We start from the raw sequence: 25,636 nt of genomic DNA on the forward strand, positions 1-25,636 counted from the left end.
ATTTATGGTTCAGATTATGACCTATCTTTGATATATGTTCTATGTATACTTGAGAAGAATGTGTATTTGCTAGTGCTGGTTGTAGTATTCTGTAAATGTCAGTTAGGTCAATTATGTTGATGGTGTTGTTCAAATCTACTATATTCTTACTAATTTTTTTTTGTGTGTGTGAGGAAGATTAGTCCTGAGCTAACATCCAATGCCAATCCTCTTTTTGCTAAGAAAGATTGGCCCTGGGCTAACATCCGTGCCCATCTTCCTCTACTTTATATGGGACACGACCACAACATGGCTTGACAGGTGATATGTCAGTCTGCACCCGGGATCTGAATGTGCGAACCCTGGGCCACCAAAGCGGAGCACGCAAACTTAACTGCTACGCCACCAGGCTGGCCCCAACTATCTTCTTACTAATTTTTTATTCCGCTGTTCTTTCAGTTTATGAGAGGTATCAGTTTCTGACTGATGAACACCCCAACAATAAATGTGAATTAGTCTATTTCTCCTTTCAATTTTATCAGTTTTTTTCTTCGTTTATTAAAGCTCTGTCACTAGCTGGATATACATTTAGGATTGTTATAACTTCTTAAATAAATTGTCGTGTGTGTATGTGTATCTATATCTGTATTTATATCTATATATCTGTATTTTATTTACCTCTAGTATTAAATCTTGTTCTGAAGTCTACTTTGTCATATATTAATATGGCTTCTCCAGATCTCTTTTGATCAGTATTTGCATTGTATATAGTTTTTATTCTTTTACTTTTAACCTTTGTCTTTACATTTAAAGTGTGTTTCTTGGGCCAGCCCTGTGGCTTAGCGGTTAAGTGCGCGCGTTCCGCTGCTGGCGGCCCGGGTTCGGATCCTGGGCGCATACCAATGCACCACTTCTCCCGCCATGTTGAGGCCGTGTCCCACATACAACAGCTAGAAGGATGTGCAGCTATGACATACAACTATCTACTGGGGCTTTGGGGAAAAAAGATAAATAAATAAAAATTTAAAGTGTGTTTCTTTTACAAGTACACAGTTGAGTCTTTATTTGTTATATAGACTAACAATCTCTGTCTTTTAATTGGCTATTTAGGACATTTAATGCAGTTATGATATAGTTGGGTTTAAAGTTACCATCTTACTTTTTGTTTTCTAATGGGCCATCCATTCTTTGTTCTTTTTTTTTTTTCTATTTCTGACTTTTAAAAAATTACTTGAATTTTTATTATCATTTTATATCTACTATTGGCTTATTAGTTTTAATTATTTTAATTTTTTATTGGTTGCTAAGCTTTATAATACACCTCTAACTTGTCATCATCTACCTTCTAATCATATAATGTCAGTTCACATATATAGTATGAATATATATTAACCTTACCTTGTATTTTAAATTGTGTTATTATACACTTTAGTTCTACATATGTTATAAACCACATAATACAATGTTTCTATATTTATATTAGACACTCAATTATTAAGAAATTAAAATTTAAAAAATGCCTTTTACATTTGCCCACAAATTTGCCATTTCTGTCTGGTACCATATTTTTCTGTTTGAAGAACTTCTTTAACTTTTCTCATGTTCCAGCAGGGAATTATGTCAGTTTTTGACTGAAAAGGCCTTATTTTATCTTCATTTTGATGATCTCCATATATCATTGTATTATCTTCTGTCTTGCATAATTTCTGATTAGAAGTCTGCTGTCATTCTTATGTCTGTCCCTCTATATGTAATGCTTTCTCCTCCATCCTCCTGGTTGCTTTAGGAGTCTATCTTTGATTTTCAGAAGTTTGGCTATCATGTACATAGGTGTATTTTTCTTTGATTTTTATTCCACTGAGCTTCCTGTATCTGTGATTAGTTTTTGTAATGTGTTAAATGGTGGCCCTCCGAAAGATACATCCATCCTCTAATCCTTGGGACCTTTGAATGCCACCATGTTTGGAAGTCTCTGCAAATGTAATTAAGTAAAAGATCTCAAGATAGGATCATCCTGGATTATCCAGTGGACCTTCAATCCAATGGTAAGTGTCCCTATAACAGACAAGCAGAACAGGAACACAGAGAATAGGCCATGTGAAGATGGAGACAGAGCTTTGAGTCATGCAGCCACAAGCCAAGGAGAACCTGGAGCCACTAGAAATAGGAAGAGGCAAGGAAGCATTCTTCCCTAGAGCTGTGGAGGGAGTGTGGTCCAGGAAGCACCTTGATTTCAGACTTCTGCTCTCTAGAACTGTGAGAGAATAAATTTCTGTAAAAACAAAAAGCCACCAAATTTGTGGTAATTTATTACAACAGCCCAAGAAAACTAATTCAATTGCCTTTCATTCTTTTTGGAAAATTTGCTCTTATTTTTTCAAATATTTCCTGAGCTCTGGAATGGAATGCATCATTCCTCCACCTTGTTTGTTTCTAGCGTTTCCATTTGGCTTTCACACGCTTTCCCTCTCTCTACTGAAATTCTCCACTTTCCTGCATTTTGTCTATCTAGTCCATTAGATGGGTTTTGCTGATACCTCTGCTGCATGAACAGCGGATCTTAGGCCGAACCCTGTGGGTGAGAGAGTTTGTTGCCCTTGTTTCAGAGGCTTAAGTTCTATTCTTTGTAGGAGAGAAGGATCCCGGAAGCATGGGAGGCTTTGTTCCTTTCCCTCAACAGTCACTGATGACCTCTTGAAGGCCTGTGCTGCCAAGCTCCTACTCTGCCCCTGATCTTTCTCATAAGTACCTGGGAGGCCTGTGAAAAGAGCCAGGACAGACTCACCTTGCGTCTGGGCTCTCAGGTATTCTCAGCTGAAATGCTGGCACATGTAGCCTTTAAGAATTTGTTAAAAATTTAATTATTTTCTTCTTATCCACTTTTATGGTTGCCACTTTTTCTTCTTATGTGCTCCCAAATGTGAAACAGTCCATTGGTCTCATCTCTCCCCAGAGGGACTTGTAATTTTTGGAATTCAGTTTCCTTGCAACTTTATTTTGGCACAAATAAAAAAGTAATATTTTGTAAATTATTTGACTTATTACTGTTAGGTGAGAACGGTGTTCTGTTGCGGCTTTCCACTTTCTAAGGAGAAGCAAAACTCTCTTTTATTACTTTTTCAATCCTGATGTTTTCTGCAGCCATTTCTCCTGTTTACTCTATATTTTGTTTATTGGCTTTTTTTTCTTTTGTGATCTTTTTTCGTGTGTGTATGTGTGTGTGTGTGTGTGTGAGGAAGATCGGCCCTGAGCTAACATCTGCCAATCCTCCTCTTTTTTGATGAGGAAGACTGGCCCTGGGCTAACATCCATGCCCATCTTCCTCGGCTTTATATGGGACACCGCCACAACATGGCTTAACAAGCAGTGCGTCGGTGCGCGCCTGGGATCCAAACAGGCGAACCCGGGCCGCTTCAGCGGAGCCTGCGCACTTAACTGCTTGCGCCACCAGACCGGCCTTTTCATGATATTTTTGCCAAAGATTTGTCCATGTTATTTATATTTTCAAGAAACCAATTTTTGGTGATGTTAATATTGGTTTTGTTATTATTTTTCTCTATTTCGTTGATTTCTGCCCTCATCTATATTATTTATTTTCTTATTTTTTATTTATATTTATTAGATTGCTACCCTCCCAGGTTTTAATTTTTCTTATTTTCTAGTAAATGTATTTTAGTAAAGTTCTCTCTAAGTACTACTTTAGCTGTTTTACTACAAATTTTGACATGCAATGCTTGCATTATTTAGGGTTTCAGTTCCATATTTTTTATTTATTTTTTTTATTATTTTATTTTATTCTTATTGATAAAGATTAGCCCTAAGCTAACATCTGTTGCCAATCCTCCTCATTGCTGAGGAACACTGGCCCTGGGCTAATATCCGTGCCCATCTTCCTCTACTTTGTACATGGGACACCTGCCACAGCATGGCTTGACAAGTGGTGTGTCGGTGCGTGCCTGGGATCCAAACCTGCTAACCCTGGGCCGCTGAAGCAGAATGCGTGAACTTAACCATTACACCACCGGGCCAGCCCCTAAGTTCCATAATTTTTAATGTCCATATGACTTGCTTTTTATCTTAAGGATTATGGGCTTATGTCACTTATTTTAACTATTTGAATGTTACTTATTTTATGGCATTTTGTTAAAAAATCTCTATACTATTGAATTTGGGAATTTATTGACTCTTTTTTTTGTGGTCTAAGACATGGTCAATTTTTATAAATATTCTATATGTACTCAAAAGAAAATAATATAATCTTTCTCCACAGTTTTATAAATTGATTTCACTTGCTATATTACTTGAAACTCATCTGATGAAGTTAGTTGAATAAGATGTTAGGACTTTTATTTTATAGATGATAAAAAATGAGCTCAGAGAGCTCAAAACTTTTATAGAATTTCATTCACTATATAAATATTAAAGCCAAGGATAAAACCAAGTCATTCTATTCACTTATAATTCAAAATTATTTCTACTGTATCAATTATAATTTTGAAACCAGAGTAGTATACAAGATATAGAACTAAAATATTACATAATATCAAAGATGGATATCACTCCTCAGTCAAATTTAACTTAGATAAATTTAGTCAGTTACTTCTATAAACTATCTCGCTAGGTGTTGCAATTGCAGAATTTCAAGGATGTTATGGAGGAGACTCAAGCATTAATCAATAATTAGCATTATGTGACCTCTAAGAGACTTTTGTGCCCTAAGACACTATGGTTTTAAGAACAAGAATATCTTAATCACAGGTTTGTTTGTTTTTTGTTTCTCTTTTTCTAATTAAAATGGTTGTTGAATATCAAATATTACACTATTTTTTCTTGTTCATTTGAGAAAAATCAACATTTTGCAGCTTGACAATTAATATTTCAAATTTCCACTATAAATGTTAAATCCTGCCATTGCAGCTGCTGCCTGATTACTAAAAAGTCTTTAGAATGACTGCTTTATCTGAATTGAATACTGCAATTTTAAACTTTTAAAGCCTCCCTCTGTACCATAGCAACAATATTTCAGAATGAGTTTTTCTCCCCACCACTACTCCCATGATGAATTTCTAGGTAAATTTATCTAATTTATATCTAATATTTCTCAATGAATTTTTAAAGCACCATGTCCACAGAACAAGATTCTCTGTATAAATGACACTAAATTCAAGGCACTCAAGAAAAAATTTTAAGAAACATATATTTTAAACAGATGTAGAAAATCAAGCTTGCTCATCCAGATGATGTATTCCACAAAAATAAATAAAATCAATGATTGTTAATCAGACACGACCTTTACTTAACCAACAAATGGAGGATTTCTGTTTTGACATATATCTTGTTCTGTGATATCGCAATAAAAATGAAAATTATTATCAACATGGATCGTTATGTTCAAAAATTTATAAGGCATTAGCTTAGGATGTTACTGTGACTGTAGTGTTCTTTCCCTGAAGGACTCAGGCAAAGTATGAGATTTCTTGGGTTGAAATATATAATTTTGGTTCTAACTACTTTCACTAAGAACAGGTTTATGTTTAGATTTCCCCTCACTTAAAAAAATTATTTTATAAATTAACATAAAGTTTACTTTTTTTTTGATTAGTGACAGTTTTGTGACTATAACTTGTTTTGATTTATGTAACTACTACCAAACTCAGGTTAAAGAACAATTTCAGTATCCCCCAAATTTTCATCTGCCATGTCTTTATAGTTATACCCTCCTTCACCCTGTCGATGCAAATAATCCACAATCAATCTATAAACCAAAATTGGGGTGAACTTATTACATGAACCAGGTCTGAGGACTATAGTTATAGGGGCTTCCTTCTCCAAGGAAGGAAGCACACCAAAGAAGTGGGGTGTACAGAGTGGTTATGTACCATCTTAGAACAAAGATCATACATCACATATGACAGGAATATCTCTTTTACAACAGTCATGAGATTGCTTTGCTGGCACAGCAGGTCAGTGGTCACAAGGTGAACTCATCAGGTCGGTAATTAATCCTTAGTCTCTAGGAAGAGATGCTTATCCTCAAAGAAATGCTGATATGGGGGGAAGTTACATCCTTATCTTTAACGGCATCATTCTTGTCTTTGGGGCATTGTAAATGTTTAAAGCAGACGTATAATGCATGCTCAACAGGCCACATCAGGCCTTTCTGGAAAAACAAGGTCAGGCTGAATTAGTTTTAAACCAAATAGCTCCTCATATCCTCCAATATATCCTATTGCTTTTCATTTATTCATCAACCTCGAATTGCTGGCAATCACTGATCTGTTCTCTGTCACATAGTTTGGTCTTTTCAAAAATATCATAAATGAAATTATATAGTATGTAACCTTTTGAAATGAGCTTCTTTTACTTGGTTTAATGCCTTTAAGGGTCATCCATATTATTGTGGGTATTAAGAATCTGTTCCTTTTTAATGCTGATGCTCCTTTTTATGGATTTGTTTATTCAGTTTTTAAGAGACATTTGGATTATTCCAATTTCAACAATTATCAATAAAGCTACAATAATCATTCATGTACAGGGTTTTGAGTGAACATAATTTTTTTTGTTTTGTTTTAAATTTCTCTAGAGTCAATACTGAGAATACTGAGAATTACTGGGTCATATGGTGAGTGTGTGCTAAACTTTTTAAGAAATTGCCAGACTTTTCCAGAGTAGTGTGTACTCTTCTGCATGCCTAGAAACTATGGATTAGAGTTTCAGTTGTTTCAGATCCTCACTGGCATTTGGTATTGTCATCTTGTTGTATATTAGCTATTCTAATAGGTGTGTGGTACTATAGGATTGTGGTTTCAATTTATATTTCCCTTGAGGATAATGATGTTGAAGATCTTTTTATATACTTATTTGCCATTCACATATCCTCTTATTAAGCACATGAAAAAGTACTCAATAACTCTTATCTCAAGATTGTGGTGCTTTAATAATCCCACTGCTAGGTATTTACACAATTGAATTAAAATTTAAGATGATACGAATTTTCACATATGCCAGCATGAGGAGTTCCACACACCCAGTCTTCAGTAAAACTGGTGAAAATTATTTAAAAAGAATAACCATTTAAAATCTCTGGAAATGGTCCAAAGGAAGTGCAGCTAATTAAGAAATACTTATTCAAAAAACTATACTAAAATCCAGTAATAGGAAAATTTTGTGGTATTTGAACCAACATTCACTCCCTCCCTCCCACATCCCAACTCAACATAACAGAAACCACTCTCCAGACTGGCGCAGCCAAGAACACAGGGCTCCCTCTTCCCCCAGCTCCCAATCAGAAGGCTTTATTCCCAGGATGGGCAGAACATCAGCCTTTCTCATCCTACCCCCAGCTACCAGTTGTTAAGATAAGTTCCAGGAGATTGCAACTGAGAGGCAGGGGCTCCCTCTTCCACCCAGATCCTACTCACAGGATGAAGGCTTTACCGTATCATGGCATTACTGTGAATAGTGGGGCCTGACTACTCTTGCCCTGCCTCATAAAGTGGAGCTTGTAAGATGGTTCTTCCATACTGGAAGAGGCAAGTCAAGAAGATCTGAGGCTACTGCCCCCTCGGCACCCAGCACCCAGCTTCCAAAGTGGGGATGTCACTCAGAGATGCAAGCCATTGTCTCAACATATAGCTCCAGAGCTATGGCCCAGAGATTTTACCTAGCGGGAGAGCAGACTTTGAAACAGACAGCCCCTAACCTGTCTCAAAGGAACTGACTTCATTTACAACATAATGTAAAGAAGTTCAAGCCTAAAGATGCTCTGAAAAACAGTGGAGGTTGTGGCAAATGGCAACTGGGAAGATACTGGCAGATTCTTTGCAGATATGAGTTAAGTTTTTAGGCTTGTTAGTTTGCCTGAGACAGCCTGGGGTTAGAACAAATCTCAACCACTGGCCTCAGAAACTATCCCTGCAAAGGATCCTAAATTTGGTCAGTTTAGTTTGTGGAGCAATTTATGCCCAGGGCATTGTTGAAAACAATAGAGCAGTAAGCAAGCAATTAGTGGAGTTTAACAGCTGGGTGTGGTCAGGGAAAGAGACAGTCAAACAGGGTCCTGCCAAAACCACTTTTGTCGCAGGGTGGCTGTGCTCGGACCCAAGACTGTTCCCCAGGAGAAGAACCATCAGAGGTTTAACACTGTTTGGGGGTGTGTGGGAGAGGTGGGTCAGAAATAGTCTTCACTAAAATAATCCAGCCAATCACTAAATAACAATAGCCATAACAAGAATATAATAATAACAAGCCCCAGAGGTAGGAAACCGTACTTCGAGTTGCTACAATATATTATCTAAAATGGGCAGTTTCCAACAAAAAATTTATGAGATGTGCAAAGAACCAGGAAAGTATAAGCTATCTACTGGAAATAGGGCAGGCAACAGAAACTGCCTGTGAGAGTAACTAGATGTTGGATTTAACTAAAAGAGACTTCAAAGTAGCCATTATAAATATGCCCAATAACTAAAGGAAAACATGATTAAAGAAGTAAAGAAGATATGATGATAATATCAAATCAAATAGAGAATATGGGAAAAAAATAAAATAGAACTAGAAAATAGAAAAAATAAAGATGAACCAAATGGAAATTCTGGAATTGAAAGATTAATAATTGAAATAAATTCACTGGAGGCACCTAATAGTAGATTTGATTGGCAAAAGAAAGAATTAGGGAACTTGGAGATGGATTGATAGAGACTATGCAATCCAAAGAACAGAGAGAAGAAAGAATGAGAAAAACATGAACAGTCTCAGGGAAGTATGGGACATTATTAAGCACAACAAAATATGTGTAAAGGAAAGGAAAGGTGAGAGCAGAGAGACTAAGGAGCAGGAAAATATTCAAAGGAATAATGGTGGAACACAGCCCAAATTTATTGAAAAATAATAATCTACATATCCAGGAAGCCCAATGAACGCCAAGATGAAAATATTCTAAATTGCAGTGATGGTTGCACATATCTGTGAATATGTTGAATACTATTGAATTGTACACTTTAAATGGGTAAATTGTTCCTTCTGTTACTTATATCCATAAAGTTTAAAGTTAATTACATTTATACAAAGAACCATGTATAAATGTTTATAGAAGCTCTATAATTCATAATCTTGAAAAATTGGAAACAAGATATCCTTCAACAGGTGAATGGAAAAACAGTCTATGGTTCATCTATAAAATGGAAAACTACTCAGCAATAAAAAGGGAAGAGCTATTGATTCACACAATAACATAGACAAATTGTACAGGTATTTTGCCTAGTGAAGGAATTCAGACTCAAAAGGTTACATTTTGTATAATTCTGTGTATATGACAAGCCAGCCTTGGTGGTCTAGTGTTTAGATTCAGTACTCTCACTGCCATAGCCTAGGTTTGTTTCCCAGTCAGAGAACCACACCACCTGTCGATTGTCATACTGTGGCGGCTGTGTGTTGCTGGGAGGCCGAAAGCTATGCCATCGGTATTTCAAAGACCTGCAGGGTCACCCACGATAGACAGATTTTGGTGGAGCTTCCAGACTAAAACAGATTAGGAAGAAGGACTGGCCCACTCACTTTTGAAAAAATTGACCATGAAAACCCTAAAAATAGCAGCAGAGCATTGTCTAACAGAGTACCGGAAGGTGAGAGGATGGCGCAAAAGAGCAGACAGGGTTCTACTCTGTTGTACACAAGGTCACTAGGAGTCAGGATCGACTTGATGGCACTAACAAATTTACATGGCATTCTTTGAAAATCAAAAATTATAGGTATATAAAAATAAATTGACAACAAAAGTACATCAGAAGAATTGACCAAGATGGCAATATAAGAGGCTCCTGAGCTGCCCTCCTTCCACAGACCACTGAATGTACAGCTACACATGAAGCAGTTCCCTCTGAAGGAGATCCAGAAACTGGCTCAGCTATTCCTGCTCATCAAACAAATGAAAAATACCCACATGGAAATGGGCAGGAAAAGCTGAGACACACTCTCTTCATAAACCCCAACCCAGGCAGAGCACCATACAATCCAGAGGGAACCTCCCACTACTAACTTCTTCCTGAGTAGCAAAGGGTTTGGACCCCACATCTAGCCCCAACTTTTAAGACTCTCACTGGAGGGAGGGGTTCCCAAAACACTTAGCTCTGAAAGCCAACAGGGCTTGTGTCCACGAGACCCATAAGACTATAGCAAACAAAGAAGCAGTCCTTAATGAGTGCATGAGAACTTGCCACAGCTATCCCCCCAGGCTCAGTGCAGAGTGAACAGGAAAAATCACCCATCTCCTGGTCTTTCTCTGGACTCAGTTTACCTGCATACTTTGAAAATTGCTGCCTGAGAGTCAGTCCTCTAATTTAGCAGGCACTAGAAGCTGGCTGTGACCCTTCCTAGATATAAGCAATGCTGATGGACATCTCTCTCACCTTCTCCTCCAACCTTCTCCAAGTCACCAGTGTCTACCTGGGAAGAGCTTGTACACACATCTGCACCCCAGCTCTTACGGCTGAAGCCCAAAGGACGAATCACTGGACCTCCTGGCTCTGACAGCCAAAGGAGCAAGTCCCACAGGAGTGTAGCCAACAAAGAAGCAATTCTAAAATGGTTATCCCCATAGAGCTCAGCACAGAGGGAGCAGGCAAAATTGCCAGTCTCCCAGTCCTAGGATGGCTATCGTCAAAAACACAAGGGGTAACAAATGCTGGTGAAGATGTAAAGAAGAGGGAACCCTCTGCACTGTTAGTGGGAATGTAAATTGGTACAGCCACTATGGAAAACAGTATAGAAGTTTCTCAAAAAATTAAAAATATAACTACCATATGATCCAGCAATGTCACTTCTGGGTATGTATCCAAAGGAAATGAAATCATTATCTCGAAGACATGTCTGTACTCCATGTTAATAGCAGCATTATTAACAATAGCCAAAGTGTTGTTACTGAACCAAAGTGGGTCCACTTCTTGGTGAACTGAAATCAAAACCTTCACCAGAAGTAGTTGTCACACAAAGTAAGATTTATTTGCAGCAAATAGGGAGCCCCTGGGGAATTATTTCCAAAGCTGTGGCTCTCTGAGCAAGGAAAACAGGGGCATTTTATTTCAGATAGGGAATGAATATTTAAAAGAGAAGCTTCATCATCACGTGTAGAGGTGAGTATAAGTTCACACAGGTGCAGTTGGAAAATATGCTTCCACATATATCACATGTTATGGTAATAAGGCTAAGCTCCTCATGGGGTGGAAATCTTAACATTAAAAAGGACCCTTGGGCACTTCTCAACCCACCTACACTGGTGTCACTCTTGTGGTGGGGTTTGGACTGGTTCAAGGTGGTTGATGATTGCATCTCTTAATATAATGAAAAAAACAATTTGGAAAATCAGTTAAGTGCTTCCAAAACCTCCTTTGAGTTACTTGAGGCAAGTAACGGGTGACAGTATGGAAACAGCCTAGGTGTCCTTTGATGGATGAGTGGATAAATGTGATATATATGTATATATACCCAATGAAATATTATTCAGCCTTTAAAAAGAAGGAAATGCTGCTTGTAACAATGTGGATGAACCTGGAGGGCATTATGCTAAGTGAAATAAGCCAGACAGACAAAAGACAAATACTGCATGGTATCACTTATATGTGGAATCTAAACAACAACAAAAAAAGTCAAACTCATAGGAACAAAGACTAGAATGGTATTTGCCAAGGGCACAGGGCGGAGAAATAGAGAGAGATTGGTAAAGGGGTGCAAATTATTTTCATTTATTAGATAAGTTCTGAAGATCTAATGTATAACATGATGACTATAGTTGATAGCATTTGTTGTATAATTGAAATTTGCTAAGAGAGTAGAACTTAAGTGTTCTCACCAAAAGAAAAAAAAGGTAAATATTTGAGATGATGAACTTGTTAATTAACTTGATGGAGGGAATCTTTCCACAATGCATACATATGTCAATCATCACATTGCACACTTTATTATACAATTTTGTTTGTCAATTATACCTCAATAAAGCTGGAAAAGAAAATAAAACAAATTAGTATTTCCAGGTTGGGGGAGAGGGTAATAGTTGATTACAAAGTGGCCACATAAGGGAGGTTTTGGGGTAATTGAACTGTTGTATATGATACTGGATTGGTGAACACATATGACTGTATGAATTTATCAGAACTCATTCATTGTAAACTTATCTATATACAAATGAAATATATATATATTTCTATATATGTGTATATATACGTGTATATATATGTTAGGATGTTGGGAAATTCCTGGATGAAATGCAGATTATGGCATGTGAATCTAACCTCACTGAAAGGGATGGAAAAAAAAGGAGCTGACCAATTTTTGAAAACTGTTTCCACCGCAGACGGTAAAGCTAAAAACAAAAAGAATTTTGTATAAATAAATGCTGTATGGTAATTCATAAATTCATTTCTTATAAGATTAGATGTTAGCCATTCCGAAAATAATTTACATGTATTCTAGGTTGAATAAGTAATAAATTGAACAATATCGAACAATAAATTGTAGATAATGGAAGCAGGTTTCTCACTGTCCGAGTGAACTTTTTATATATGATAAATGTATATAAAACTCTTGTTCAAGTTTAGTTTGAGGAAAATTATTATTAATTATTAATAATTAATAATAAATAGCAATAATTATTAACATTAATAATTGTCAATGATCTTAATTATTCATATATTGTCTTGACATTGATTAACATTTTAGAGAAAAGGTCAAGAGGTGAAAAGCTAATACTTGCCACTATAGTCTATAAAGATTTTAAAAAAAATCAGAGCTAAAGTCTGGAGATACAGAAGTTTTTAAAATAGAGGAGACAGGGAAGAGATGTCTGCGACTTATGAATTGATTATTTATTAAACATTTCCAAGTAGTGCTACCATGACGTGAAGTTATTCTGCGCTCATCAGTGCTGACTGAGACTCTGAAGCAGCAGACGCCATATGGTTATTGAACAAGATTAGTTGCTGCTTACCGGTAGTACTCCCTCATATCAAAAGTAAAATGCCAAAATACTTCTGGACTATGCCAGGAGTTCCAGAAACTTTGTAGGACTAAGAAAACTGGACATATAAGAAACTGTGCTGGCTTACACCAAATTGAGGAAGGCTCCCCCTGCCTGTCACACTTCAGTGAAGTGTGTTGTTAATCAAGTGGCCACCTGCACCGATTAGTGAATCATCACTGAGGATGGAATACTTGTGGATGGAAACATTTTAATTTTATAAGTACTCATTGAAATTTTCTAAGGCATTTTCAACCTCCTGTGAACTGGCACAGTTTCTCTTGAAGTTGAAGAGCAAGGCGTATGCAGTTGATAATAGAAGAAAAGCAAAGAACGCATAAGAACCAGTGCTCCACACTCAAGGTGCCATATTTCCGTTCCTCCTTTCAACCTGATTCTCTTGGAATTGTAGAGCTCTTGTAAATATCAAAAGGGCCATTCTCTGTCTTTGAGGAGAAATGTGCTCAGTTGGAGTATTACACTTAGGTACAAAAATCAGAGCCTTTTTGTGCTTCTACTTTCTCATAAAGAAAATAGAAACAATGGAGGGAATGGTTGTCTTTTGGGTCTTATAAGTAAAGTGCAAAATTCTTTGACATTTATGGAAAAAATATGCACATCATTGTATAAATAAAAGGAGGACAAATTAGCATTTGTGTGAACTACCTAGAACATATCCAACTTCACTAGCTAGAGTTAAATAAAACGCTCAGGGGAAGTTATTACAGAAGCTGCAGAGCAGATGTACTGTGGCTTAGAAAAAGGTCTGTGCCCCTAGACATCGGAGGGGATAAAATTTAATTCTAAAGTAGTGGAGAGGTCAGGCAATGCAGTTAATAGATGTTACTTTAATGAGTTATCTTTCATTTGTGCTTTTCAAATCCTATTGAAAAACAAATTCCCACCGTACGCTTAGTTGTGTCTTCCTGATGCTCAGACTATGGGTATAAATGTTACTGCAAGTTATTTCTTTAATCCATTGCCCCAGAGGTGGAAGCATGAAACAGACAAGGCTGTAGAAAGTTGGCAGGGATCTAATAGTAAGTAATGTTGTTTTGTGTTTCATGCCAGAAGCTGGAATTGTTGCTGCTATTACAAGAAAGGGGAAAACAAGTGGCAGAGCTTTCTTTGGAAATGAATACAACACTGGCCCCAGGGTAGATGTGAAATCACCGCCATCAACGGACAATATTACACAAAGAAAGCATATTGAATGAGTCCACCTTTGCAATTGGAAGTAAGAAGCCGTGTGGGAAATGGCTTTTCAGCACTGGACTGCAGCTGTATCTGAAATCGAGAACTCAAAAGTGTGAGAGAATGATACCTGTCTATCTGGGGAGAGAGTTCCTGTTGCTTTGTGTGGAGCGGGGCCAGGATGTGCTGGGGAGAGTCATCTTCCCAGCAAAAGAATTGGGACAAAATAATGGGAGTAATTTTTTGAAAGGACTTGCCATCCTCTTTTAGAATTTTTTAAGCAAGCGTGAAAAGAGGCCACGGGTTATGGCTAAGGCCTGCCAGAAATCGCAGATCTAAAAGAACAAGCAGTAAAATAGGACGAAGTCCTACTACTTATCTTCCTAAAACTTGCAGTGTGTCCACAGGTTGGCTGTGTTACAAACAAGAAGCTCACGTCTATTTAGGGCCTATGAAAAAACTGTCAGATGGCGTCCCAGATAATAGAAATATGAAAGCTGCTACCGGACAAGTGCAGAGCCTAACACTGGCAGGCACATTTATAACAGTATAATGAGTAAAATTCAGATCTAAATTTAGAGCATCTAAAGCATAGATTGAATGGAATGTCATTCTTATTGATCTGTATCAACTTTTACTCCTTTGCCCCACATACGTTTTATATCTCTCATTTCTCCATTTTTTCCCCATCTCATTTGACTTTACTCCTTTTATCTGATCCAAAATGAACCTCTGTATTATTTGCTATAATATTGGTTAGGATTGCAGTCAATTGTATGAAATGACAGCTGCTTCACTAAATAAGAGTTTACTTTTGAGGTCTGAAGATAAACCGTGGTGGGCCTATGAAATCGTGCCGAGCCCACAATGTCAAAAATGCCCCAACCAGCTGCAATTTTCCTTCCACACCATCCTTAGCATATAGCGTTCGTCCTCACAGTTCCAAGATGCTGCTGTACCTTTGGACAACCTATCTCCATGCCAGGGAAGAAAAGGGGGAAGGAGGAAGAAAAAAGTCTAAAGGAAAATGTCAGCTGAGTTTTATGCTTTTAAAAACCTTCCCATCTGTTTACATCACATTGGCCAGAACTGGTTAACGTGGCCACCCTATAGGAAGGGACAGAGTCAAAACTGGGATTTTCCTTAGTAAGGAAGAATGATTTGGAGTAGACAACTAACGTGTACTGCAGTGGGCTTCCTGAGATCATATTGTTTTCTGCCTCCTGTTTTTTTTTAATTTTTTGTTTATTGCAGTAACATTGGTTTATAACATTGTATAAATTTCAGGTGTACATCATTATACTTCTATTTCTGCATAGATTACATCATGTTCACCACCCAAATACTAACTAAAACCCATCACCACACACTTCTGTTGAATTATCCCTTTCGCCCTCCAACCTCCCCCCTTCCCCTTTGGTAACCACCAATCCAATCTCTGTCTCTATGTGTTTGTTTGTTGTTGTTATTATCTACTACTTAATGAGTGAGATCATAGGGTATTTGACCTTCTCCCTCAGACTTATTTCACTTTGCATGATACCCTCAATGTCCATCCATGTTGTCACAAATGCCTAGATTTCATCGTTTCTTATGGCTGAGTAGTATTCCATTGTGTATATATACCACATCTTCTTTATCCATTCATCCCTTGATGGGCACTTAGGTTGCTTCCAAGTCGTGGCTATTGTGAATAACGCTGCAATGAACACAGGGGTGCATGTATCTTTACAAATTGGTGTTTTCACGTTCTTGGGATAAATACCCAGCAGTGGAATAGCTGGATCATATGGTAGTTCTATCTTTAATTTTTTGAGGAATCTCCATACTGTTTTCCATAGTGGCTGGACCAGTTTGCACTCCCACCAGCAGTGTATGAGAGCTCCCTTCTCTCCACACCCTCTCCAACACATGTTGTTTCCTGTCTTGTTAATTATAGCCAGTCTGATGGGTGTGAGGTGATATCTCATTGCAGTTTTGATTTACGTTTCCCTGATAGTTAATAACGTTGAACATCTTTTCATGTGTCTGTTGGCCATCTGTATATCTTCTTTGGAGAAATGTCTGTTCAGGTCTTTTGCCCATTTTTTAATTGGATTGTTAGTTTTATTCTTGTTGAGATGCATGAGTTCTTTATATATTTTGGAGATTAACCCCTTATCAGATGTATGGTTTGCAAATATCTTCTCCCAATTGTTAGGTTGTCTTTTCGTTTTGTTGATGGTTTCCTTTGCTGTGCAGAAGCTTTTTAGTTTGATGTAGTCCCATTTGTTTATTTTTTTCTATTGTTTCTCTTGCCCAGTCAGACATGGTGCTTGCAAATATGTTGCTAAGACCAATATCGAAGAGCATACTGCCTATGTTTTCTTCTAGAAGTTTCATAGTTTCAGGTTCTTACATTCAAGTCTTTAATCCATTTTGAGTTAATTTTTGTGTATGGTGTAAGGTAAGGGTCTACTTTCATTTTTTTGCATGTGGCTATCCAGTTTTCCCAACACTATTTGTTGAAGAGACTTTCTTTTCTCCATTGTATGTTCTTGGCTCCTTTGTCAAAGATTAGCTGTCCATAGATGTGTGGGTTTGTTTCTGGGCTTTCGATTCTATTTCATTGATCTGTGTGTCTGTTTTTTTTTGGGCCAGTACCATGCTGTTTTGGTTACTATAGCTTTGTAGTATATTTTGAAATCAGGGAGTGTGATACCTCCAGCTTTGTTCTTCTTTCTCAGGATTCCATTAGCTATTCAGGGTCTTTTGTTGTTCCATATAAATTTAGGATTCTTTGTTCTATTGAAAATTGTTGTTGGAACTTTGATAGGGATTGCATTAAATCTATAGATTGCTTTAGGAAGTATGGACATCTTAACTATGTTAATTCTTCCAATCCAAGACCATGGAATATCTTTCCATTTCTTTGTGTCTTCTTCAATTTCTTTCAGAAATGTTTTATAGTTTTCGGTGTACAGATATTTCACCTCTTTGGTTAAGTTTATTCCTAGGTATTTTATTCTTACTGTTGCAATTGCAAATGGGATTGTATTCTTAATTTCTCTTTCTGCTGCTTCGTTGTTAGTCTATAGAAATGCAACTGATTTTTGCATGTTGATTTTGTATCCTGCAACTTTACCATATTCGTTTACTACTTCTAAAAGTTTTCTGGTGGAATCTTTAGGGTTTTCTATATAAAAAATTATGTCATCTACAAATAGTGCGAGTTTCACTTCTTCCTTTCCAATTTGGATTCCTTTTATTTCTTTTTTCTTGCCTGATTGCTCTAGCTAGGACTTCCAGTACTATGTTAAATAGGGGCGGTGAGAGTGGGCATCCTTGTCTGGTTCCTGTTCTTAGAGAGATAGCTTTCAGTTTTTCACCACTGAGGATGATATTAGCTGTGGGTTTGTCATATATGGCCTTTATTATGTTGAGGTACTTTCCTTTTATACACATTTTATTCCGAGTTTTTATCATAAATGGATGTTGTATCTTGTCAAATGCTTTAACTCCTTTAATTTTTGCTTGTCTGGGAAATTTTTTATCTCTCCTTTCATTTTGAATGATAACCTTGCTGGGTAGAGTATTCTTGGCTGTAAGTTTTTTCCTTTTAGCACTTTAAATATATGGTGCCACTCTCTTCTAGCCTGTAAGGTTTCTGCTGAGGAGTCAGCTGATAAGCCTTATGTGGTTTCCTTTGTATGTAACTTGTCTTTCTCTTGCTGCTTTTAGGATTCTCTCTTTATCTTTAATTCTGGACATTTTTGATTATGATGTGTCTTGGTGTGGGCCTCTTTGGGTTTATCTTGCTTGGAGCTCTCTGAGCTTCCTGTACCTGGATGTCTGTTTCCTTCCTTAGGTTAGGGAAGTTTTCATCTACTATTTCTTGAAATAGATTCTCTACCCCTTTGTCTTACTCTTCTCCTTCCAGGACACCTATAACATGGATGTTAGTGTACTTGATGTTGTCCCAGAGGTCCCTTAGACTGTCTTCACTCTTTTTAAGTCTTTTCTCTTTTACCTGTTCAGCTTGGGTAATATCTTCTAGTCTTTCATCCAGCTCACAGATCCGTTCTTCTGTATCCTCTACTCTGCTTTTGAGTCCCTCCAGTGAATTTTTCATTTCCAGTATTGTATTCTTCATTTCCGATTGGTTCTTTTTTATATCTTCCATTTCTTTGTTGACATTCTCACTGAGTTCATCTATTCTTCTCCCCAGATCAGTGAGCATCCTTAACACTCTTTGTTTGAACTCTCTGTCAGGGAGGTTGCTCAGTTCTGTTTCACTTAGTTCCTTTTCTGGGGTTTTGTCCTGGTCCCTTACTTGGAATGTAGTCCTTTGCCTCCTCATTTTTCCTCTTTCCTTATGCTTGTGTCTACGTATTAGGTAGGTCAGCTACGTCTCCTGCTCTTGGATAGGTGACCTTATATAAGTGATGTCTTAGGAGGCCTGCAGTATGCTTCCCTCAGTTCTCAACTTTCCAGGGGTGACACCTATGTGGGCTCCATGTGCCCTTCTGTTGTGGCCTGTTTGGTCTCCCTGTAGGTACCCAGGGAGGCCAAGTTATGCTCCTGGCCAGCTGTTGTAATGCTCAGCTGCTCGTAGTTGTTGTGGGCCCTTCAGTCTCTTTATCAGATCTGGGGAGCCCCAGCACAGTTGGTTGCAAGTTCTAATACCACATTTGTGTTGCAGTATTTCTTTTAAGTGAGTAGGCCCCCAGCATGGCAGGTTGTTAGGCTCAAGGGCTTACAAATGCTATAAACCTCCAGTCTTTAGGTCTCTTGTCAGCTCTCTGAGCATTGCAGGTGGGTGGGGCTGGTTTCAGGCTCGGGAGCACCCAATTGTTTCAGGCTTTGGAAGGTGGGGCAAATCCCCTATGTGGGTCTTTGAGAAGCACAAGTCTTCTGCAGCTGACAAGCCCTGCCACCCACAGGTCCACACACACAGTCAACACAGTCCTGCCCCATGTGCAAGCCCCCACCTCCTAAAGTGGACCCAGTCTCTCCATGGTGGTAGCCCCACACACTCCACCACTGCCCCACACTCTCCAAGCGCTCCTTGTACATGCCCTGCCCCACTGAACTTGGCTCACTTGCCAGGTTGCAGAGAATCCAGTCACCAATCTATGCACACCCACAAGTTGCCTGAGGGCTCTTGTTGGGTGGGGCCAGTCTCTAGGGTGGGCTGCCTGCCCTGGCTGAGCTGGATTAAATCGGTGCTCTAGTGGGTGGGGCAGACCTGGGTTAGCAGGCCCCAGGGAGAACTCCAATGGCGTCTGTGTCAGCACACCTACACCAAGCCACAACAATGGCCACCGCCAATGTCCCAGTCCCCGGAGAGGTCTCACCTCTCACTGCAATGCACTCAGAGCCTATCAGGTGAGTGTCTTTTCACCAAAACACTGTGCACCTTTCTTTCTGGTGATTTTCGGTTGCTTTCTGAAACGGGTGAGTTTGCACGTGGGCCCTTGAAGAGCTGGTTTTAATTTTTTGTGAACCAGCTTTTCTGGGGGTACTCCCCAATGTTTTAGTAGCAGGCAAAGTCAGATATTGTGCCACTCATCTTGATTGTGCTGTGTCCACAAAGTGACTACAGTGGGGGCACTCCCCCTCTCAGGGCCCCGTTCCTCCAGGGAGGGCTTGTTCCCGAGTGGCCGTAAAGCTGGCAGCTTGCGAAGGTGCTCTTTTTTCTCTCCAGAAGGGAGTTTCTGCCTCTTCCACCTCAATTAAGATTGTCCTTTGTTGCAGGAGTTCCTCTTTTCTAGCTTTCAGTTCTGTCTCAGGGGTAATTTTTCCACAAGTAGTTGTAAATTGGCTGTGTCCTCGGGAGGAGGTGAGTTCAGAGTCTGCCTACGCCCCCATATTGACTTCTCTCAGCTGTATCCTGTTTTAACTATAATTTGTACAGTTAGATTACAGTCTCTTTAATTAAATCAATTGATTTCTTATATAGCCCATTTCTAGAAAAGCATTTAAAATATCTGATGCTTACTCATTATAACAGTGATTTTCAAAGTTTAGTGTGCATCAGCAGCCCCTAGAGACTCGTTCAAACACAGATTGCTGGGCCCCAACCCCAGAGTTTCTGATCCAGGAGGTCTGAGATGGGGTCTGAGAATTGCACAACTAACAGTTCCTGGGTGATGCTAATGCAGCTGGACCAAGGGTCATGCTTTAAAGGAAGCAGTTGGGAATTTTGCGGGGTGATCTTAATGGAGTTCAGTTAGATTCCCAAAGCCAAGCTTTGGTGGGTCATGCTTTCTACATCTTTACAGGTTATGACGTGTTCTTTATCTTTTGAATGAGGGCTATGAGAGAGTCCAAAAAATAGTGCAAATGTTTCAAATGACAAAGAGCCCCAGCTGACCACTGACTCTAGGCCATCCCTCAGTCCCTTCCATAGGGATTACCCCGTTACTAATTTGATGTGTATTTTTCCACACTTTTTAAATTCAATTATATTGTAATTGAGTTTATATATATATATAAATTACTTAAAAATCATAAATAATTACTTAAAAATGTTTTATGTAGAGTTTAAAATGTAAACGTTATTATACTATATTCATTTTTCATGAGAATGCTTTTGTCTGCTTAACATCTTAGATTTTTTTCATAAAATTTGATTTTTAAAAATTAGCAATGTAGGCTTTGTAAAATAACTTAGAAACATTTAGCCATCTATTGAATGTGAGTCCTCCTAGAAGTGCAGGTGACATAAATTTTAATGTAAAGAATGCAAAAACTATTCTCAGTTCATGTTGAAAATGTCTAAATAAACTTTGTGTTTTATTTTGTGTCTCCTTAGTGTGTCTTTTCTCTCTTACACTAGGGACAATGAGGCAGTGTCTCAGTTTTTTCGAAGTTCATGACTATGTGTTAACTTGGAAATATACCTTTGATAAATGCTTTAAAATAATATTGATTCATTTTTATGTTTATAAAAGTGATACAAGTTCACACTGAAAGTAGCTAGTATCAATGTTTTATTCCTTTCCAATATTTAACTAACTTTATAAACTCTACATAATAAAAATATGTGTGAAAGTGTATTTGGAATGATGTTGTTCCAATTTTACTTTTTTCACTTATTATTTCATGTGTCATTTAATAATTTTAGAACCAGGACTTTTAACATTTCTAAAATAGTCTATCATAATGACCCTTAGTTTCCTCCTTGCTTATTACACATTTACTTTTTGTTAAATTTTTCATCTCTGTTTATTGCCATAAACATTCTAACCTTTGTGATTATTTCCATAGGCTACATTCCTAGTAGTTATAATGCTAATCCAAAGGTTGTGAATATACTTATCTTCTGATACGTATCACCAAATTGTTGTCTAGTGAATGAGAGTTCCAATAATACAATTTTGCCAGCATTAAATATCATTTAAAAATGTAATTGAAAAATGTTATTCTGCTGTATTTTACTTTACATAATTTTTATTACAAATGATATAGGTCATTTCCTTTAATTGACAATTTTCTTTTTTAATAAAATTTCTTCTTGTTACTTTCTAATGACTATTTTCTATTACAGTATTAATTGGTATCTCTATAATAATATATTATAGATATCAATTTGTTGCCCTTCTTGTTTCCGAAAATATTTCTGTTTATCATTTGTCCTTTATATTTTTAAAAATAAATCATGTTCTGAAAATATTTAGTTAAATTTACCAATATTTTACTTGTGAATTCTTTTTTTAAAACCACTTTATTGAGATATGATTGATGTACAAAAAGCTGTACATATTTAATGTATACAACTTGATGAGGTTGGAGATAAGTATATACCCATGAAACCATCACCACAATCTATACCCTAAACATATCCATCACCTCCAAAAGTCTCCTCTTGCCCTATTTATTTACTTGATAAGAACACTTAATATAAGATCTACCCTTTTGGCAAATTTTTAAATATACAATACAGTATTGTTAACTATAGCCTCTATGCTATACAACAGATCTCCAAGACTTATTTACTTTATATAACTGAAACTTTGTACCTTTTGACTAATACCTTTTTCCTCCTCCTCGTAGCCCCTGGCAACCACCATTCTACTGTTTGCTGCTTCTAAGAATTGGACTATTTTAGGTTCCTCATATAAGTGGTATCATGTAATATTTGTCCTTCTGTGCCTGACTTATTTCATTTAGCATAATATCCTCCAGGTTCCTCAGACACCATGACCAAGCGGGATTTATCTTTGGGATGCAAGAATGGTTCAATTTATGCAAACGATGTGTTATACCACATTAACAGAATGAGGGATAAAAATCACATGACTATCTCAATAGATGCAGAAAAAGCATTTGATAAAATCCAACACTCTTTTATGATAAAAACTGTCAACAAATTAGGTGTAGAAGGAACTTACTTCAATACTATAAAGGCCATATATGAAAAGCCCACAATTAACATCGTATTCAGTGGTGAAAAACAAAAGCCTTTCCTCTAAGATCTGGAACAAGGCAAGGGTGCCCACTCTCACCACTCCTTTTCAACATAGTATTGGAAGTCCTAGCCAGAGCAATTAGACAAGAAAAAGAAATAAAAGGTATTCAAAGCAGAAAGAAAAAAGTAAAATTATCATTGTGAATTCTTATTTTACTTTTCTGCTTAGAAAGTCTTTAAACATTCCAAAATACATATTTTATACTATGCTGTATTATTTTTTCTCTTTATAGGTAACTCTAATCTGCCAGGAACCAATTTTAATATAAAGTTAACTTTAATAGAAGATACAGTGTTGGGTATAAGTTGATTTTTTTCCAAATTGCTAACCAATTAACCCAGTATCATTTATTAAGAAATTATTTTATTCACTACTCATTTATAATGCAACATTTTTATCTACTAAATACGTTAAATAGTAAAAATTTTGCAGATTTTATCTGAATAAATTATCTCTCTATTCTTTTTATAATACCACGTTGTTTTGATAATCAGTGCTTTGTGATGTGTTTCCTTGATTTCATAGACCTTTATTCTTGCAGAAAGAATGTAGAAGCACTTTTCCAAATCCCAAAGAAAATGCTGATATTTGTATTTTCTTTTTTCCTGCCTTCATATTTATTGCTTCTATATCTTTAATTAAAATTTTATAATTTATTATTTATAGATTCCACATAATCATTTGTGTCTTTTACAAATATTTTCAATGTATCTTATTTCCAATACACAATGTTCTTTGGCTAAGCCATGATTTTGGGAGAGGTCTGTATTCTATTTTCTTGTTAATCATTGACTTCATCTCCCTTGGTCACATCTGAAGTAAGCATTAGAAAATATGCCTCATAGATCATGCAGTACCCAGAGTTATTTTAAGTTTCAATCAGATGTGATCTCTTTTAGTCCAGGCTGATGGGATTTTGGCAGTACAAAACTTTTAAGTGTTTTGCTTCTTATCTATTTGATTAGTTAGTGTCATGTGTCAGGAGCCACATCCACACATGTTATCTTGCATTGATTTTTATCTCCCATGCCTGCTGCTCCCCACTTTCTTTCTCCTCCTTTCTCTGTTTCTCTTAGCTCTTGATCACAGAGATCTTGGCCTATAAGTCTTTAGGGAAGAACCACACAATTAGCCTGTTTATCTGAGCCAGTTTGTTCAATTGAAAAATTTTCTGAAAAACCTCTCCATAGTTGATCCCTTCATATGTGATATCTTAAAACCATCTAGAAGTTTTAATAATGGGTATGACAGAAATGTCCTTGATTTGACCCCTGCTCAAGGGTCAAATTGGTTTAATTGGCTTTTGTCATGGAAAGGTCTCAATTTTTAAATATGAGATTGAGAAGTGGTTGGTCCTGCCAAATCTGACTCTTTCTTTTCGTTTCTACTTGCAAATCAAATAGTTCTGTCTGAGATCAACTCTTTCCTATAATAATTGTCATGTGCTGTCAAAAACATCACTACACATACTATTAATTTTCTGTTTTCAAAACTTTTCCTCTAAAGTTACAATTTTGTTAGGTGTATGATCTGTCTTCCAAATTATTGTTGGCAAGCATTTACCAAATGTTTTGTCACTGCACATCATGTATCGATGTATTGCCGTCTTTTCTGCTTCTAATAAGTAGTTTCCTTGTGTTGCCCACTGCCCAGTCCCTTAACCAGCGAGAGAAACTGAGGTATTAGGAAGTTAGGAAGATGTTCAAGGAAGCACAGCTAAGAAATTGTGAAGCTGTCGTTTGCAACCAGACAGCTTAATTCCAGAGCCCATTGTTAGCCACTGTGCTAAATTGCTATACTAAAGTAATATTGTATGTGAACAGGAAAATAAAAAAAAAAATTTATTCTCTCTCATTCATTTATTTCCCTTGCATTATCCATGATCTTGCATAAAGTCAGATGTTGATTATGGATATTATAGGTCAAAACACAAATGGTCATGGAGTAAATGTATCTGCTCTCTCTGTTCATTATCAAGTAATATTCTATATTTTGTACCTTACACACTTTAAAACACACACACATATACACACAGGACTCTAATCTTTAATCTATAAATCTAAGTTTATATCTTTTTAAATATAAACTTTATTTTTTTAGAACAATTCCAAATTTACAGAAAAATTACAGAGACAGTACAGAGACTTCCTATGCACTCTGCATCCAGTTCCCCCTATTATTAACATCTTTCATTAGTATAGCAAATTTGCTACAATTAAGGAACCAATATTAATACATTATTACTAATTAAAGTCCATACTTTCCACTGATTTTCTTAGTTTTTACCTAATGTTCTTTTTCAGTGCCAGGATCTCATTCAGGACACCACGTTGCATTTAGTTGTGGTGTCTGCTTCTGCTTCCCTTGGCTGTGACAGTTGCTCAGACTTGACTTGTTCTTAATGACCTTGACGGTTTTGAGGAGCATTGGTCAGGTATTTGTAGGATGTCCCTCTACTGGGCTTTGTTTGATATTTTTCTCATGATTATGCTGGGGTTGTGGCTTTTTCTGGGAGAAAGACTACAGAGCTAGAGAGCCGTTCTCATCACGTCACATCATGTCATGGCTGTATGCTATTGACATGAGTTATTGACGTTGACTTTGACCACCTGACTGAGGTCGTGTTAACCGGTTTCTCTATTGTCAAGTTACTGCTTTTTCTTCCCTTTCCAATAGAGGGGCATCCTCAAAATATCTGACCAATACTCCTCAGAATTGTCCAGGTCATTAAAAACAAGTGAAGTCTGAGAAACTCAAAGTCGAGAGGAGCCAAACAACTTAATGTAACATGGGTGGAGGTCAACATGCATAGCCCACTCTTGAGGAGTGGAGAGGTGGAGAGTTATACTCCACCTCCTTGAGGGCAGGTATCTATATAAATTACTCAAATGCTCATAAATGCCCATAAAAACAGTGAATGTTTCCTAATACTACCAATATTTTTCAAACTATGTAAAGTGACAGTTCCTTGCTATTGGAAAATGAATTTAATCTCTTGTCAGTG

This window comes from Diceros bicornis, chromosome 15 (assembly GCF_020826845.1).
Source record: "Diceros bicornis minor isolate mBicDic1 chromosome 15, mDicBic1.mat.cur, whole genome shotgun sequence".
In the NCBI taxonomy this organism is placed as follows: domain Eukaryota; kingdom Metazoa; phylum Chordata; class Mammalia; order Perissodactyla; family Rhinocerotidae; genus Diceros; species Diceros bicornis.